The sequence below is a fragment of the Athene cunicularia genome, assembly GCF_003259725.1.
Source record: "Athene cunicularia isolate RWA chromosome 8 unlocalized genomic scaffold, athCun1 chr8_part1, whole genome shotgun sequence".
Lineage (NCBI taxonomy): Eukaryota > Metazoa > Chordata > Aves > Strigiformes > Strigidae > Athene > Athene cunicularia.
The window spans coordinates 6,741,463-6,757,551 of NW_020799109.1; the positions used below are offsets into that span (position 1 = coordinate 6,741,463).

At 39.5% G+C, this 16,089-nt stretch overlaps 1 long non-coding RNA gene across 1 annotated transcript; it reads right to left on the reverse strand.

Annotated features, from left to right (window-relative positions):
* Window positions 1-2,657: 2,657 nt before the first annotated feature.
* LOC113483191 lies at window positions 2,658-5,639 on the reverse strand. Its single transcript, XR_003398976.1, has 3 exons — window positions 5,533-5,639; window positions 4,018-4,257; window positions 2,658-2,751 (listed from the first exon to the last, which is right to left on the reverse strand). It is a non-coding gene; the product is annotated as an uncharacterized LOC113483191 (long non-coding RNA).
* Between the last annotated feature and the right edge of the window lie 10,450 nt (window positions 5,640-16,089).

The following is a 16,089-nucleotide window of genomic DNA, read 5'->3' on the forward strand; positions in this document are numbered from 1 at the left end:
CGTTAGACACTTGAAAAAGTACGAGAGCATGTGAATGTTTGGATGTGAACACCTGACAATGTGTCATGCTGTCGTGTGATCTGACATTAAAAACAAGTCACAAGGGTGACTGTAATACGAGCGTTGCTGAGTACGATAGCGTGAGCTTTGGCAGTTGCAGAGGGATAACATGAAAGCAACTGCACTGAAATCTTTTACTACAGCGGCACATCTGCATCCCCTCTGGATCAATAAGCCCTGGGTGAAGAATCCCTTTGTCTCACCTGGCCCTTCTTTTCCTCTTTAAGCACTTTTCAAATAGCAAAAGAAAACAGACGGTGTACCCCTGGCATTGCACCTCACAACTTTGTCCCAAACAAGCCTGAATCAAAGAATTTTTTGCAAATTATGATAAAGGTAGACAAGGCTGTGTATTGCACAGTGTCCTTAACAGGACATATCAACACAATTTTACAGATTTTATCTCTGGTGTCAATGACCAGACAGATCAATGACTTCCACAGGCCTTCTGTCATCTGATATATGCTGTAGAGAGAGCCCTTTCTAACTCCATCCTTCACTGCTGTGCAGGCTTGTTGCTCCTCTTTTCCCTTTTCCTCTGTTACTGTGTGGAGTTAGCAATGGTTGCTGACCACTGTTCAGATACGGCCCAATGATCTGCCAGTAAATTCCTTCTATGGGAGTTTTAATTCCCCAAGTGTGTAACTTTGAGATTTAATTTAGTCCCATTATATCACTGAAACAGAGTTCTGCACTTTCATTATTCTTTGTCCTGGGATATTTTATGCTTCCTCATGCTACTCCAAAAAGACATGCTGCACAAAGCATCATGTTTTGTGATGATTTTATTTTTGGATGGCTCATAATTATCTGTAACCTGGTGGGTTAAAGTATTATTCCACATCCCCTGTCTAACACTACAGTCACTGCTCAGTGCAACCACTTTACTACTACTTTTTTTTAAAATTGTTTAAGATATTGTGGTATTCTGAATAAGTTAGAAAATTACTTTATTGAAATGTTACTGCTACTACTCTTCAGCTCCTCATACCACCTACTGTTGCCAAACTGATAAATATGAAACATCTCCTGTTGATAACCTGCAAGGAACAGTATTTTCCCCAAGTGGAACAAGCTCTCCAGTTGTGATGTATTGGAGGGATCTTTACTCCAACTGCCACCCATTAATGTGCTAATTAGCAGCAAAGTGAAGAGTCAGAGCCGAAACCACAACCCAAAAACTCAACAAAACTTGAAGGAAATCACTTGCATGTTACACACCAGTAAGGCTGGCACAGATTTGCTGTAACTTTATGATCTTTTTGTTTTTTCTTCATAAAGAAGATGACATTTATGTGCAAGGTATTTTCCATACTGACGTACACAGAAGAAAGAATAATGAGACCATTCATGAATGAAAAGGGGAGTCAGAGGGGAAGCAGGTATAAGAATTAATGATTTCACCTGCAGTCTCAGAATGTCAGCCCCATACTCCTCTGCCTCCTGTTTACATCCCTCTTCCCTGCACAGGCCGAATTTCTGTCAATAATTAACCCAAACTTTCACTCTGCTTTCCCATGAGTGACCAAGACTCCCTCGCCCCAAAATGACTGATCACTCCATCTTCAAAAAATGCAGTTAATACACCTGAAAATAGTCCAAGATCATCTGCCACAGAGTGTGCCAGCATTGTCCTTCCCCTATAGGCCCTTGCTGTCTGGATGCATTCCCAAATATCTGCCTTCTTCCAAGCTCCAAGGTCTGCCACGGCAGCATGTGTGTCTGAGTTAGCCAAACACTAGGTCACGCTACTCAGACTCCTTGTCACGTATTTTCCTTATAGTCTCATCCCTTCTACTTATTGCCTTAACATTGGAGGTGAGGCTGTGCTGCAGGTTTGGGATTCATACTCACATCTGAGAGGGAAAGGCTTCTGTATCTGAAGTGGCAGTTCAAATCCTCACAGGTGGAAGATTAAGCTTGGAGAGAGGATTGGGTTTACAGTGAGGATTTGTTCCAGGTTTGCTGCTATTGAAATTACTCTGCATCAGATAAAGTAAATTAAAGTTAGACAATTAAATATGGTGGGGATTTTTAGGAATGAAGGTTTCGCATTCTCAGACTGAACTCTCAGTTTTCTTACTTGGAAAGAAATGAGATGACAAATGCCATTTGTGCATACCATTTTTGTCTCTAACACAAAATGAACATCCCTAACGTGATCACTTAGGTGCATTTACCTCCACATTTTCTGAACATGAACACAACTTAGATACAGGTGTGGGAGGTAGCATGCTAATTCTTGCTGACTGCAAGGAGGACTGGGCTGAATTTTTCGTGATGCTGATATCAAACGAGTGTCACACTGCTCCCACATTCTGCAGTGCTACTACAGCTTTTGAAGAAGAGGTCAGTAGAAATACAGAAGACTGTCGGTTTCTTTCTTATTTCACTTATTTCTTCCTAGCCAAGCCCACTGGAGGACTGGGATCATCCATGATAAACCCCAAAGCCTATTACAGAGAGACAATGCACTTGCTGGGACCTTCTCCATCTTGCAGTTACTTTTTAGCATACAGGATACCCTTTTCAAGCACACCTCTCTCCTAGGATCCAACAGCTGCAGATGAGGCAGCCAATTCTGCTCTGTGGCTTTGCTGGGAAGAGAGAGGGATGTGATGGGGAAGTGCTGTTTGCCTCCAGCCCTTCTCCTGCTGGAGTGGAGGTGCCATTCAGGGCACCATTGTGGCCCTGGAGAGAGAAGGAAAGAATGAAAGCCAGGGCTCAGCAAGATCAAGGCAAACCACATCAATAGCCTCAAATAGAGCATGAGGTTAGTATCACGATATAGATATGTCATGATAGTATATGTATCTTTAAAATCACAGTCCTACAACAGTGTTGTTGTACCAGCTTTACCACCAGCTTGTGCTACGTTCATCCTCAGGTGTAGAGGTAAGGATCTGTAGGACACGTGTACCACTTTAATCAGCATTTCAAAAGATTTAACTAGACTTCATAACCTTTGCTTTCTCAGCTCCTGCCTCCCCATGGCGATGGAGAAAATAAAAAGTAGGAAATATTCACAAATTACAGGATCTAATAATTTGCACTTTAGAAGAATTATATTGCAGAGGTGATCTGTACATGTAGTCATCAGAGTCAATATCTTTAGTAATTTATTTCCCAACTGTGGCTCAAACTGTTACTATTACTTTTTTAAAACAATGTATCGCATGAATACCAAATGCATTTCTTGGAGGTACTTAATGTCTCCCATTAATTGTGGAGAGAATTTGTTGCCTTCATCATAAATAAAGCTATTTATTTCAAGCTGGAAATATCCAGCTTTTCATTCAACATGAAGAACTCAGACACAACCTCATGTAATATTAAAGTCACTACAACTTGCCTCTCAGCATCATTAAAATAAGGAATAAGGTACTCATCTCTGCTTAAAAATGCAAAGAAAAATGATTCAGCTGCAACATCATCTCCTCCATAGAAAGGATTTCGGAGTGACCGATCTTTTTTAAGAATGACAAAATTGCATTGAAAAAATAACAAGTTCTTTAACATTTTTTTTTTAAATTCAAATGCGTGAATTCTGATTCTTCCTTTCCCTCCCCTCACTTATTTGCACCTAAAAATTATTTTTAGCAAAACCAGTAACAAACTGAAGGGTGCAACCAGTCTATAAAGCTCAGGTGGGGTGAAAAATCTAATTTTGAAACTTTGCAAACAAGTTGCTCTGAGTCAATTTTCCCACAGCTGAATCTAAGCTCTTGTCTGGTCTAATTTCCCACAGGTAGTTATGGCATTGGCAATTTGAAGTATTTCACAAATAACTTGCTGGTATTCAGCATGATGCTTTATCTCCTCTCCTATAATTGAGTTATGCTGGTTTGACATTTTGATTCAGCACTGTAAAAAGAGCAGACTCAATTTACTGAAATTTCTGTGGTTGGTGCATTTAGGAAAAAATACTGTGCATTCATTAAAGGGAAACATACTTACCTTATATTTGTTTGCAGAACCAAGTAGTCATTCATCAGGAATAAGAGGAACATTTAGCTCTCCTCCCTGGAGTAAGTCACAACTTTGTGCAGGTTCTGACCTGAGGCCTGGTTTCCACCAGGTTTTTCTGGTTTCCCAGATGCAGTCCAGCCCCATGGCTATTTGAAAGCCATCTGCAGAGCCATTCTGGTATTCTCTTGACTCTACATGAACATCTGAAGGGTTTCCATCTGCTACACACTGTGTTAAAGAAAAAGAACACAGAGGCAGAGATAATGGCACAGGGGCATGTCATTACAAGGTGTTATCTGTGGAATCCAGATTATCGCAGTACACATGAGAACTGGCAGCATGTAATGTCCATCAGCCAGTGGCTCACTCTCCCCTGCCGCTTCCCTCTAATTCTGGAGGCAAACCCTGGGCCTTGCTTCTGCACACCCTTTTGGAATTGATACAGATTTTGCCTGAATGAAGGCTCAGGAGGCTCAAGATGCTGTCCCACCAACACTCCCATGCCCCTTTGCAAAAGTCCATCCACAGCCAACAAAAGCCTGAACAACCCATTTATTCCCAAAACTTTTAGGTGATGCTGCTTGACAGCTGAGGGAAAAAAAAAACATGGTCCTTAACATCCTATTACCTACAGCTTCTTTTTAATAAGGGGGAAAGGGAAGCTGTGGTTTCATTAAGATACTCTTCAGCTAGAGTATCCTGAAACATCAATTGCAAAAAAAGGTGCTTATATGCAGCTCTTTGTACTTATGCTGTTTCCACTAATCAATTTCAACACTTTGTGTGCTGTTGCCATCAAAATGTACTCCTCTGTATATAAAGCAAGGATGTTGAACAGTTTTACTAAAGGATGTGGATTGGAAAAAGCATAGCAATAATGGAGAAGACTAAAACGATGGGTTTAAGTAGCATATAAAAACATACCTGAAATCTAAATTTTAGTATATTGGTCAGAGACATCTGGATAGATTCTTCACAAAGGAATGTTACACAAATGTGCTATATAGACACACATGTCACTAAGGAACAACAGAATGACAGGAAAGGGAGGCTAAATGCAATAATCCTGTTGACCACTAGAAACCAGCATCCTGCTTCCAAAGATCTACTCCAGAAATAAATGGTTGTTGGGAACTCGGACAGATACTGGTGCTGGAGGTTGTTCAGATTACGTTTTCAAGTTTTTCAGTTTCTCAGTGTAGCAGAGATCTCTTTTTTGAACAGAAATAGCCTCATATGGCTAGGAACTGACTCTCCAAAAACTTGTGGATTGCAAAATTCTCTCATCCTCTGCTTTTAATGCAATACATTCATGGATCTTTATCCAACTATTCAATATCTGTTAAAATATTAAGTCTATTTATATTTTTTCTTAACTTTCTAAAACTTCTAAACAAATGGCTAAGAAAATAACAAGTAGATCTTCCACAGACATCTACTAATTGACCACCTTATAGCTATAATCATTTCTAAATCTATTCGACAAAATTTTAAATTCCTTACCTCAAATTAAGAGACAGGATTTCTGTGAGCTTCAGGCTAACACATGAAAACCTAAAAGCTTCCCATTTGTATTCATAGGAAATATCTCAATCTTTATGCTCTTCCTGCCTCATGTTTTCCAGAGCTTGAAGGATGGAACAATCTTGAGGTTCTCTAGCATTTGTCACGTTAGGAAAACAATTAAAACAGACATTGTTTTCATTCAGTAAAACTGTGACTTTTCTTTGGTCTTTCTTCCATAATTTAGAAATTGCAAAGGCCAAAGCTTTCAGGAATTATATTTAAATAAGGCGATTAATTATGAAAGTCATTAAGTACTTGATTGATATTGTGAGACTGCTGATTAGGCATTTTCTACTTAGACCCAAAGTCAGATTAAAGATTACAATTAAACAGCCAGTTATTAATATTGAAATATCTAGAGAATGGTAAGGATGAGAAAAGTCGATCACTTTGGAGTGTGCTGCCACTTCTGTCAGTGTGACTCCAAAGAAAGAGGCAGCCCATCCCAGAACTACCAGTGGGAACCAGCCAGCCCAGTCCCAGTGAAACCCATCGGGGGCTGCTGCTTGTGCTGCTCTGCTGATATCTATAAATGTACAGAGGCAAAGCACACTTTCTATATCCCACAGTCCGTGAGGCCTATTGCATCCTATTACACAATCCTTCTCCCATTTTTATTTCGTCCTTATGATTTGAAAAATTCCTCAACTTTGAAAAACAATAAAAAAGGCTCATACCAACTCCTGTGAAATTTACTAGCTTCTCTGTGGCTGATGGTAGCAGAACAGCTCTGACTTTGCTTTACTATGGTCATTTAAACAACTTAAGCTTAAAATGTTCCCAGGGCAAAAATGAGAGCTACGCCTAACAAGTACATTAAACCTTATTATGTCTATTAAGCACAGGGGCCGCCCTTATTGCAACTGCACATTATGTTTGAAAGCTGTTATGGGCAGCATACTGAATTCCCTAATCAAACCAGCGTGGGAGGTACTTTTTTGTGACATTTAGAAACCCTCAATTACAAAATAACTAGCTAAAAGGGCAAAGAAATAGATTTTCCTAACACAGTACCAGAAACCATAAACAGGCATTGGACATAGGCACAGAACTGGAAGCATTTTTGGTAACTTAAGATACTCGAATAAAAAGCCCAATATCTGATGGAAAAATAACCTTGTAACTTGAGGAATCAAACATTTAGAAATTACTCAAGAGACAAAGATCAATGAAATTTTGATCTGCAACACTCAAAATAGAGTATCTTTTATTACCTTAAAATATCTTTAATAATTTAAAATTTTAAAATTATAAAAGTGCTGGATCGAGTTTGTATGAAGTTGAAATAACCTAAATCCTCTTTTTTTCTACATTCTCCAAGACTTTTATCAGTAGTTTAAAATGAAACGTACACTTCCTTAATGTGCGTCTCAGGACTGAGATCCTCAAAGGAAACCAGATGGCAAAAATCATAAATCTTTTTCTCTTCTGCTCTTTGACAGTCCCAGTCAATAAAGTTATGAGGCTGGAAGATCAGGTTTATGTTCTATTGCTAAAAAAATATTTACTTTGTACATCCAATGTGGTTTTAATTTTCTAAAAGTCCACAGTAGCAAATGCCAGTTTAGTGAGACAGTATATGCAGTTATACAGAGAACATATATCACATTCTCTATTTCTTTGGGGAGGCAGGGGTGTATTATTTCACACAAGTAATGTGACTTAAGAGTAGCTTAACGGAAATGCTTGGGGGTTTTTGATGCGTAATACCGGATAGTTGTAAAGAAGTTTAAATTTCAAGCACTATCATGCACAAAGATGTCACTCCCAAACAGCAGACAAGGATCTGGTCTTAAAAAGTTTAAGTATAACCAGAGACAAAACTGACATAGCAGGTAAATATTTTAGGCTATATCTTCTCTTTGCAGATGAAATCTGTCTACTGCCTTAACATAAACAGCATGGTTAAACGTTTTAGAAATTATTTTGATCACTGATCTTAAAGAACACTCATAAGATAAAAAGAAATTATCATTAATGTTCATGATTTCAAAGCTGAAAGCTTGAAAGACTTGAAAGCTCAAATACGACAGTTAAGACTATATTCATTGTTCCTAAAATTTCTGGGGAAATAAAATGTGTGATTAGAGCTCTTTGATTAGCTGAATTTCCACACAAATGAGTGCTCCAAACTGCAACACTACTGGAAAAGTTTTAAAGGTTGCTTCAAAATAAATATTCCAACATATTTTGATGTAGAATCTGCAAAACATTTGTGGATGTTTATTTCAATTAATTTCAGTGTTTACTGTTTCCTATGAAAACAGCTACTGAAATCGAAACTTCCCTTAGAAAATTCACTTTTTACTAACTTCAGTTTTTGTTGGAAAATGTACCCATCAAAATAATTTTAAGATCCATGAGAATCATCTGAGGAAATAAAGGTGGGGGAAAATTACAAATTAAGAAAAATACAACAGCAATGCCAGATTTTATTGAGTTACTGCATTCACACGTTTGTGCACCTAACAATCACAGTTAGCTAAAGACAATCATATTCACAATGTGAAGACACCACATTAAGATGGCACATGGGGAAAGATTAAAATAAAGCTTGGTCAACATGGTGTGCCAAACTCTGCTCTGTTTGACAACTGTGTTATCATTGGAATTGCACAGGATAAAGACAACAAATTGCATTAAAATGACTAGCAGCAGTGGTTGGTATGTGCAAATAACAATATACTACTTCTCAGCTCAGTACAGCAACCATTCACAAATACATATCTTGTCACAGCTTCAGATTGGACTCTGGTTATCGACAGTGATTGTAACAGCCAGGAAACACCTCTGGAAGAGTGAGCTGGGTTCTTGTGGCTTACAGTCACAGTCCATCCTTGTGGCTCAGGGAATCTCTTGAAGCCATTTAGCTTTGTCAACAGCTTATTTTGGTGGAGGCCTTGTGAAGGATGCAGCTCTGTATCTGCAAAATACCAATCACAATTAAGAATTAGATTGAACGGGGGAAGATTTTCTTCCTCTACTGCACAGCAGAGTTGATAAGGAGATCCTACAAACAAATCCAGAAGAAACCAATGCATTTCACTGGCATTACTTTTTCCCAAGCAACCCATTATATTCCTATCCTTTATTATGTGAAAAATTACACCTCTGAAGGGCAGCACTACAGCTATGAAACACTAAACGTCTCCTCTGAGAACGTATGTGGATGGGTAGATCTGTTGTCGCTCCTCTGCTGCGTGAGAGTTTCACCTTGCATGTGATAAAGGCTCAAGGCACAAAGGTGCTAAAACAAAACAGAAAAGGCTTAGCAGAGGAAGACAGAGACATTCCCCTAACACTTCTGTGCAGTGCCTCTTGGAAAATGCACCACCACCTTTTTTTTTTTTTTTGATAGACATACAATATGTGCTTTTAATCTTGACGGATACCGAAATATATTCCAAACTACACCTTAAGAATATCTAAACAAAGAAATTACTGCTCATTAAAAGAGGATTGCACATGAGGTGAAGCACAACACGTATTGCTACAGCTAGGCTTGGAAGCAGATGTTTGTGTGAATATGCAAAAAGCAATGGACATGCACTGAAGCCTGGCCAGAAAATCTCAGCTAATTCAGCTACTGACTGAAATTCTGAAGTGTGAAATCTTGAATTTCAAGGCAGATGGCAACTAGCAGCAAAGAGCACCCTAACCAGCAAAGAACATCACTTCAATACTGGCTCACTGAGAGGAACGACGCTTATTTGAGTTATCAGTGATCCTTTTTGTAGATTCTAGATTTTCTTCTGCTTAAAGCTCTGAGGACGGTTATACATTCCTGACCAACTAAAATTAAAACATATGAGACACATATAAACTTAGATTTGTACCCTCCCCCAGTATAGCCATCTAGTTGACAGCAGGCTCAATGAGTCAACAGTGTGCCCTGGCAGCCGAGAGGGCAAATGACATCCCAGGGTGCGTTAAACACAGCATAACCAGCCAGTCAGAAGACGTGATTATCCTGCTGTATTTAGCCTTGGTGCAGCCTCACCTTGAGTACTGTGTGCAGTTCTGAGCCCCACAGTTTAAGGAAGATGTGAAGGTACTTGAACGCATCCAGAGGAGGGCAACAAAGCTGGTGAAAGAGCTAGAAGGAATGTCTGACAAGGAGCAACTAAGGAATTAGGCCTTGTCTAGTTTGGAAGAAAGGAAGCAGAGTGGTGACCTCATTGCTCTCCACAGCTTCCTGAGGAGGGGAAGCGGAGAGGGAGGTGCTGAGCTCTTCTCCCTGGTATCCAGTGATAGGACACAGGGGAATGGTTCAAACCTGTGCTAGGGAAGGTTTAGACTGGATGTTAGAAAGCATTTTGTTACCAAGAGGGTGGTCAAACACTGGAATGGGCTTCCTAGAGAGGTGGTTGATGCCCCAGGCCTGTCACTGTTTAAGAGGCATTTGAACAATGTCCTTAATAATTTGCTTTAACTTTTGGTCAGCCCTGAAGTGGTCAGGCAGTTGAACTAGATGATTGTTGTAGGCTGCTTCCAACTAAAATAGTCTATCTCCACATACAGCATTTCTGATTAAGTACCAGATCAGAAGGGAGCTCAGATGTTCCTATTATGGCCATCACTTTTTCTCTAGACCCACACACAACCTGACACAGCACCCAAGACCACCTATACATAGAGCAGCTTGACAGACATTTCCTTCCCAGACCTGGACAGAGTCTAGCAAAAGCCAGGGGCTGCTGGTGTGGCCTAAAGGATGCCTGGGGCTAAGACACAGCCCCCCATACACTAAGGATGTAGAGATCCTTCATCTATCTCACTTCTGACAAGTGTGAGTCCAGCCTGTTCAAGAGCCCCTTGGAAGAAAGTCCCACAAGTTGCCCCATTGTCTGGTCCAGCACCACTTCTACTCTTACAGTTTGGAAGAGTTTTTATTACTAAATCTGGATCTACTTCAATATGAAATTCAACACATTACTTACCCTGCCCACCACAGACATGGAAAATAATCACTGTCCTCTATTTTACATAACTGGACACTGTCACTCTTCTTTCCTAGACTTAAGCCAGTTTAAACCTGTCCTGCCATTCTAAAATCTTTGTCATTTTCTCAGTTTTCTCTCTTCTCCAGTACATCAACACCTAAGAGCATTACTGTAGCAGAGGCACTATTGGCACTAACTGGAGCAAATTATTACCTTACATCCTATATACAGTTCCCTCTTTAGCACGTCAGACTAAAAGAAGAGCCCAGAACATCAATACTCTGCTTATGACACTCTCCAAATCCCCAGATATGTTTTTCCCCCCGCTATTTAGTTATTATCCCTTAGGTACATTTGAGGATTTGATTTCTCCTTTTTAAATATGGTACTTTGCTTTTATCTTTATTGTGTTTCACCTTTTTGATTTCAGACCATTTGTCCAGGGCACTGAAATAATTCTGAAAGGTAGTTTTACTCCCAGGGTCTTGCAACCCTTCCCAGGGTGGTGTTGTCCATAACTTTTTTATATATATATATATATATATATATATATATATATATGTTCTTTAGTCCTTCAGACAAGCTCTTACTTGGGATAGAGTACCAAGACATCCTTCCCTCCAAAAATGTTTTTGAGAATAAGCCACTGAAAACTTCTCTTTGACTGCATTTTTATAAAGACCTGTAGCCATAGCCACTTTTTCCCACTTATCTGACAGGCAAAATTACCTTGACAAAGAGAGAAATTAGACTGGTTTGTCATGATTTGTCTTCATGAAATCTGTGTCAGACTTTTCTTGTAACTTGATTGTTTAATAATTTGATATATTATCACTCCAAGTTAGAAGCAATGCCCCCAGCTGTCTAGTTCCTCTCCTTTCCTTTTGTAAAACTAAGAGCTGTGTTTGCTCTTTTCCTGGAAAAGAGCATGTAAACAAGCTCAAATTGTATGCTGAACTACATCAGTTGCAAGTGTGTAGGTCCTGTTCCTAATGAAAACCCAGTGAATTTGGCAGAGGAAGTATGCGTGCTAAATCAAATCTAATTGCCACATGTAGAAGGTTTGCAGCCACTGATGGACTCTCTGGCTTACCACTACACTGTGAAGTGGCTCCCCATTACAGGTGAGGGCATGAAATCTGGAACAAGCAGACAACATGAAAAGTAGAGGACAGAAAACAATTAGAAACCTGGAATTTCTGCCAACACTTAACTGGATCATTTGTTGAAGTTCAGAAAAGATCATTGTCTCCCTTTTCATTTTCACAAAAAGTTCCCAGCTGCTCCATTCTGGGTCTGGAAGCAAGAAGTCTCACAGGCTAAGGGCACAGTTTCCCTGGGTTTAGCCCAAAAAGAAGTCTCAAGTGTTTTAAGTTTTCATAATAATGCCAGGCTCATTCTGTCAGCAAAAAAGAACTGGATAATTCACCCAACAAAAAAGCTTGTAAATTTTTTGGTCTTTATATAATGTATGCATTCAAACCCTACAAAAAGGTCCTTTGCAGCTGACCTTTCAATTCTCTCCCTGTTTTTCTCTTCCTATTGTATAAGCAATAACGGTCTACAGGCTACACTGCAGGACACTCCATAAACATTAGTCTCTATAACACAATGGAAGGCAGGCAAACTGAAGCATGAGGAAATGGGAGGCTTGTGGCCTTCAGAAAGCAATGCCACATTCACAGACCTGAACTGAGGTCTCATCTCAGTACTTAGCGCCTGCCTCAGATATTTTTGGATTTTCTCACTACAGACGGCTTTCTGACTGCAGGATCATTTTTAGCCTTCCCATGGCATTTTTCTCCCACAAGCCATTTCATTTGCAACGGCAGAAAAAAAAAAAATGTGTGGAGGTGGTTAGGAGTTTTAAAATGAGTTCTGTTACACTTAAGTATTTTCATGAGGACAAGCAGCCCAAATCAACCTGTTATGCTGATAATAAAGAGCACAGAAAGATACATTTGCACTTACAATGCACAGGGTGGCTTTTTTTTCAAGGGTACAAGAGAAAATACACGAAGCAGGGAACTCTGACACATTTACTTTCCTGCTCATCTAAGAACAACTGCTGAGCAAACAGGCTTGCTTTTTTTTTTTCTGGAACAGACATTGCTGATCTATGGCTATTCCCATGTTCAGTGGCTGTTTAGCCATGAGCTTTCACCCCTGCAGAAATTAAATGCATGTGTCATGCCATCTGAAGTCTTTTGAATTACTGATAAATTCCTCTTAAGTCTGAAGTACAGTTCATCTCTACTGGTGTACACTATTCTGCATGGTCTGTGCCATAGGCAGTTTGACCTTTAAACATGATTTCAGTGTAAAAATCAAGTCAGCATACCAAGCTTCATTTTTTGCAAGATAACCCTCTTCAGTTCCTTACAAGATTTGACTCAGCACTCGTAGGTAGCATCCCCAAGAAGCAGAGTATGACTAAACTGCCCACCAGATACAACACTGCTCTTACCCTTTGTCACACGGGAGCCTTCCTAGCTGTTCATCACTAAAGAATTTCTTTTGAATGATAGGTTACAATGGCTGCTTCCTTAGTAAGCTCTGGTGCATCCAGGACAACATCAGGGAAAGGACAAAGACAGTGTAAGGAGAGCATAATCTTTGGCACACAACCATGATGGAGTATTCATGCACAAATAAAACAAGATATTTCTCTGTGGAAGGACTCTGTTCAAGACTCTGCAGGTACTTCCCTGTGCAAGGACAGCATCAGGGCGATGTATAAGCAAATCAAACAGTTTGCCAGTGCTCTTCAGAAAGCTAAAAACCCACATAAAGAATCAGCACATTTTGAAAAATGCTTATTTTATCTGCATCACCACATAAAACAGAGCAGAAGGTATACAAATACAACACAGTAATATGAAAATAAATGTTCTCACTGTACCTATTTTCATTTCAGCATTGGTAGAATCCATCCAGTGCCTCTGGTTTTTAACATATCGAATTCCCTCTGGTCTCACTGTCTGTAAAACAAAAGCATTTTAGTAAAACTAAAAGCATTATTCTTCCTTTAGTTGCAAGTAGTAATACATAGATATGCCCACTGCAACAGAAAAACTACAGTTCCTGAAATTTTCCTCTACAATTTTTAGAGGATGGGATAGACCAGAGGCATTCCACATTCCATTCTTGAGCCTCTGGGAGGCTGCAATTAACTTACTTGTGTTAAAAAGGAATAAACATCAAGATGAACAGCAGTTTAAGATAGCAGCACCGTGGTATAAGTGGGATTTATAGCAGGAAATCACAGAGTCTCCTCAAAGAGATGGCAGAAAAATTTCCCATATACAAGAAAAATAGATCAGAAATCTCAAACTTTCACCCCTCTCCAAACATGATCAGTCACTATTGCCTTCATTGCACCTTCCATCCAGTGATCCCGAAACACTGCATAGGGGTGTTGTCATTCACTTTGCATGACAGAAGCGTGACCCTTGTTTTTCCAAAAGATTAAAAGGATGACAGGAGCAAATAAAGCAATTTTGAGTTAGGCATTTCACCAGATGCCCAGAAAATCTTAAGTTCTGGCATGTCCCATCTTTCCAGTGTTTGGTTTTGAAGCTTAGTAGTATTTGAACATCATTTTTCAGAGCACAACTCAAAGGCGAAAATAAATAATAGTTCATTAAAATTCTACCAGGTAACTGATACAGACACCTGCTTGGAGCAGAAGGGCTGGAATCTTTACATTCATTGCAGACAACTTGAGTTTTGCCCAACTGATCAGAATAACCAAAGCAAAAGTAGTCTGTAGGGGGTCACTGTCAGGAAGGGAGAAGAGATAGTGTGCCAGTGGTTTTCACCGATACCTGCTGACAGCAGAGAAAGCAAAGCTCTAGAAGGAAAGACTTTTCTGAGCACACTTTGAACTTCATTTCTTTTCTTTCTTACCTTATATTCATTCTTTCATTCTCTTCCCACTTGCCTGTTTCCTGACCTAATTTTCTGCCACTGTGCTTCCCATGCTAGTCCCTGTCTCTGTGAACAACAGTTCATACTTTGAGTCCCTCCTATCTCTTTCTCTGCCCTAAATCTCTAGTTGTTCCAACCCTGTGCATGCTTCCTATCTGCAAGGTTCCTTCTTCATATCTCCTCAAGCACGCACCTCTGCCCTCCAGCCCATTGTTCCACTGGCTGGCCCTCTCAGGAGTTTCTGTATCACCTCCAGCATCACTGCCTCTCTGCTCTGCTGCTCTCAAACCCATTAGCCCCATCCCTCTTTCACATGCTCCTAGGCACACCCAGGTCCTTGTTCAGTTGCAGTTTCTCCTTTACTGGCTGCAAAACACCTCCCTGCTCCATATTCTTGTCTAACTCTCCTTATGGAGCTCATCAGTCTTCCTCCCAGGATGAATTTCCTTGTATTTTCCATTAGCCTCCAGTCCAACACTGTCTTTGACCTAATTTTCACTTCCCCACTGCTTGAGCCATCACAGAGAACAAAGAGAAAAGAAAAGCATAACTAGGCAGGGTACTTCTGTCCAAGGAAGCGTGTGAGGAACGGATAAAAAAGCTTCCCTGTATCCAATAGTGATGAAAAGTTGAGAATGCTAATATTTTCATTTTAAAAAACTGAAACAAAGCAAATTGGGTAAAGGAATTCTTTGTTTTATAAGTTTTTTTGAAAGTTGCATTTTATTTTCTTTCAATTGAAAAAATTTATTTCGTTTCGCACTGAAAAACCCTGCAGTTTAGTTTCAAAATATCAAAATGGGATTTGATAATTTGACATTTCAAAAAATCTGTACAATAATATTTAAGACAAGATCTTAGTTGAAAGCAAAACTTTTCAGCGAGTTATTTCAGCTGTGATCAATAAACAAACCCAAAATGTTAAAAAAACTCCCTCCTCATCATTTAGAGGAAGGCACCCTGGTTTTGAAGCATGTATAGATTTAATATCTAAGCCAGCTTACAGCATCTATAAAAAATCAGACTCTCAATGAGCTGCAAAAAACTCTGCTACAAAAAAGTTTGGGAAGTCTAAAAGCTAAGGAGTCCCATTTAAACATTTCTAAATTTAATCTTTCCTAGTGATATAACTTTGAGCTAACGCTACCCTTCCACTAACTCTGAATTCTCAGCTCCAAAATAGGAATTTTCTTCATTTCCTAAAGAAAAAAAAACAACAACTCAGGGTTTAAAAGGAAAAAAAAAAATCAGTTGAGACCATTTGGCTGATTTTTCCCATATACAAATATCTGAGGCAGATGGCTGGCAACATGAAAAGTAGCCTAACAGGGGAAAAGTTAAGGCCAGCTGCAGAAATACCATATAGTGGACATTACTGATAAATCTAGAAAGGAAAGCTTTCAATGCATACTCCAAAAACCAAGCACAGTGTGTTTGAATTCAGACAACGGCTATCTGGCTTCAGAACAAAAGAGTCAGATAATTCTACTGAGCTAAGGAGGACAAAGTGTGCGAGTTTGGTGCTTTATCGTTAAAATATCTCAGTGTTTCATATATTTGAATAGTGGCCCATGAGGAATCTTTAATTAAGGAGAGAAATAGGGACAGGAAGGTCATCTGA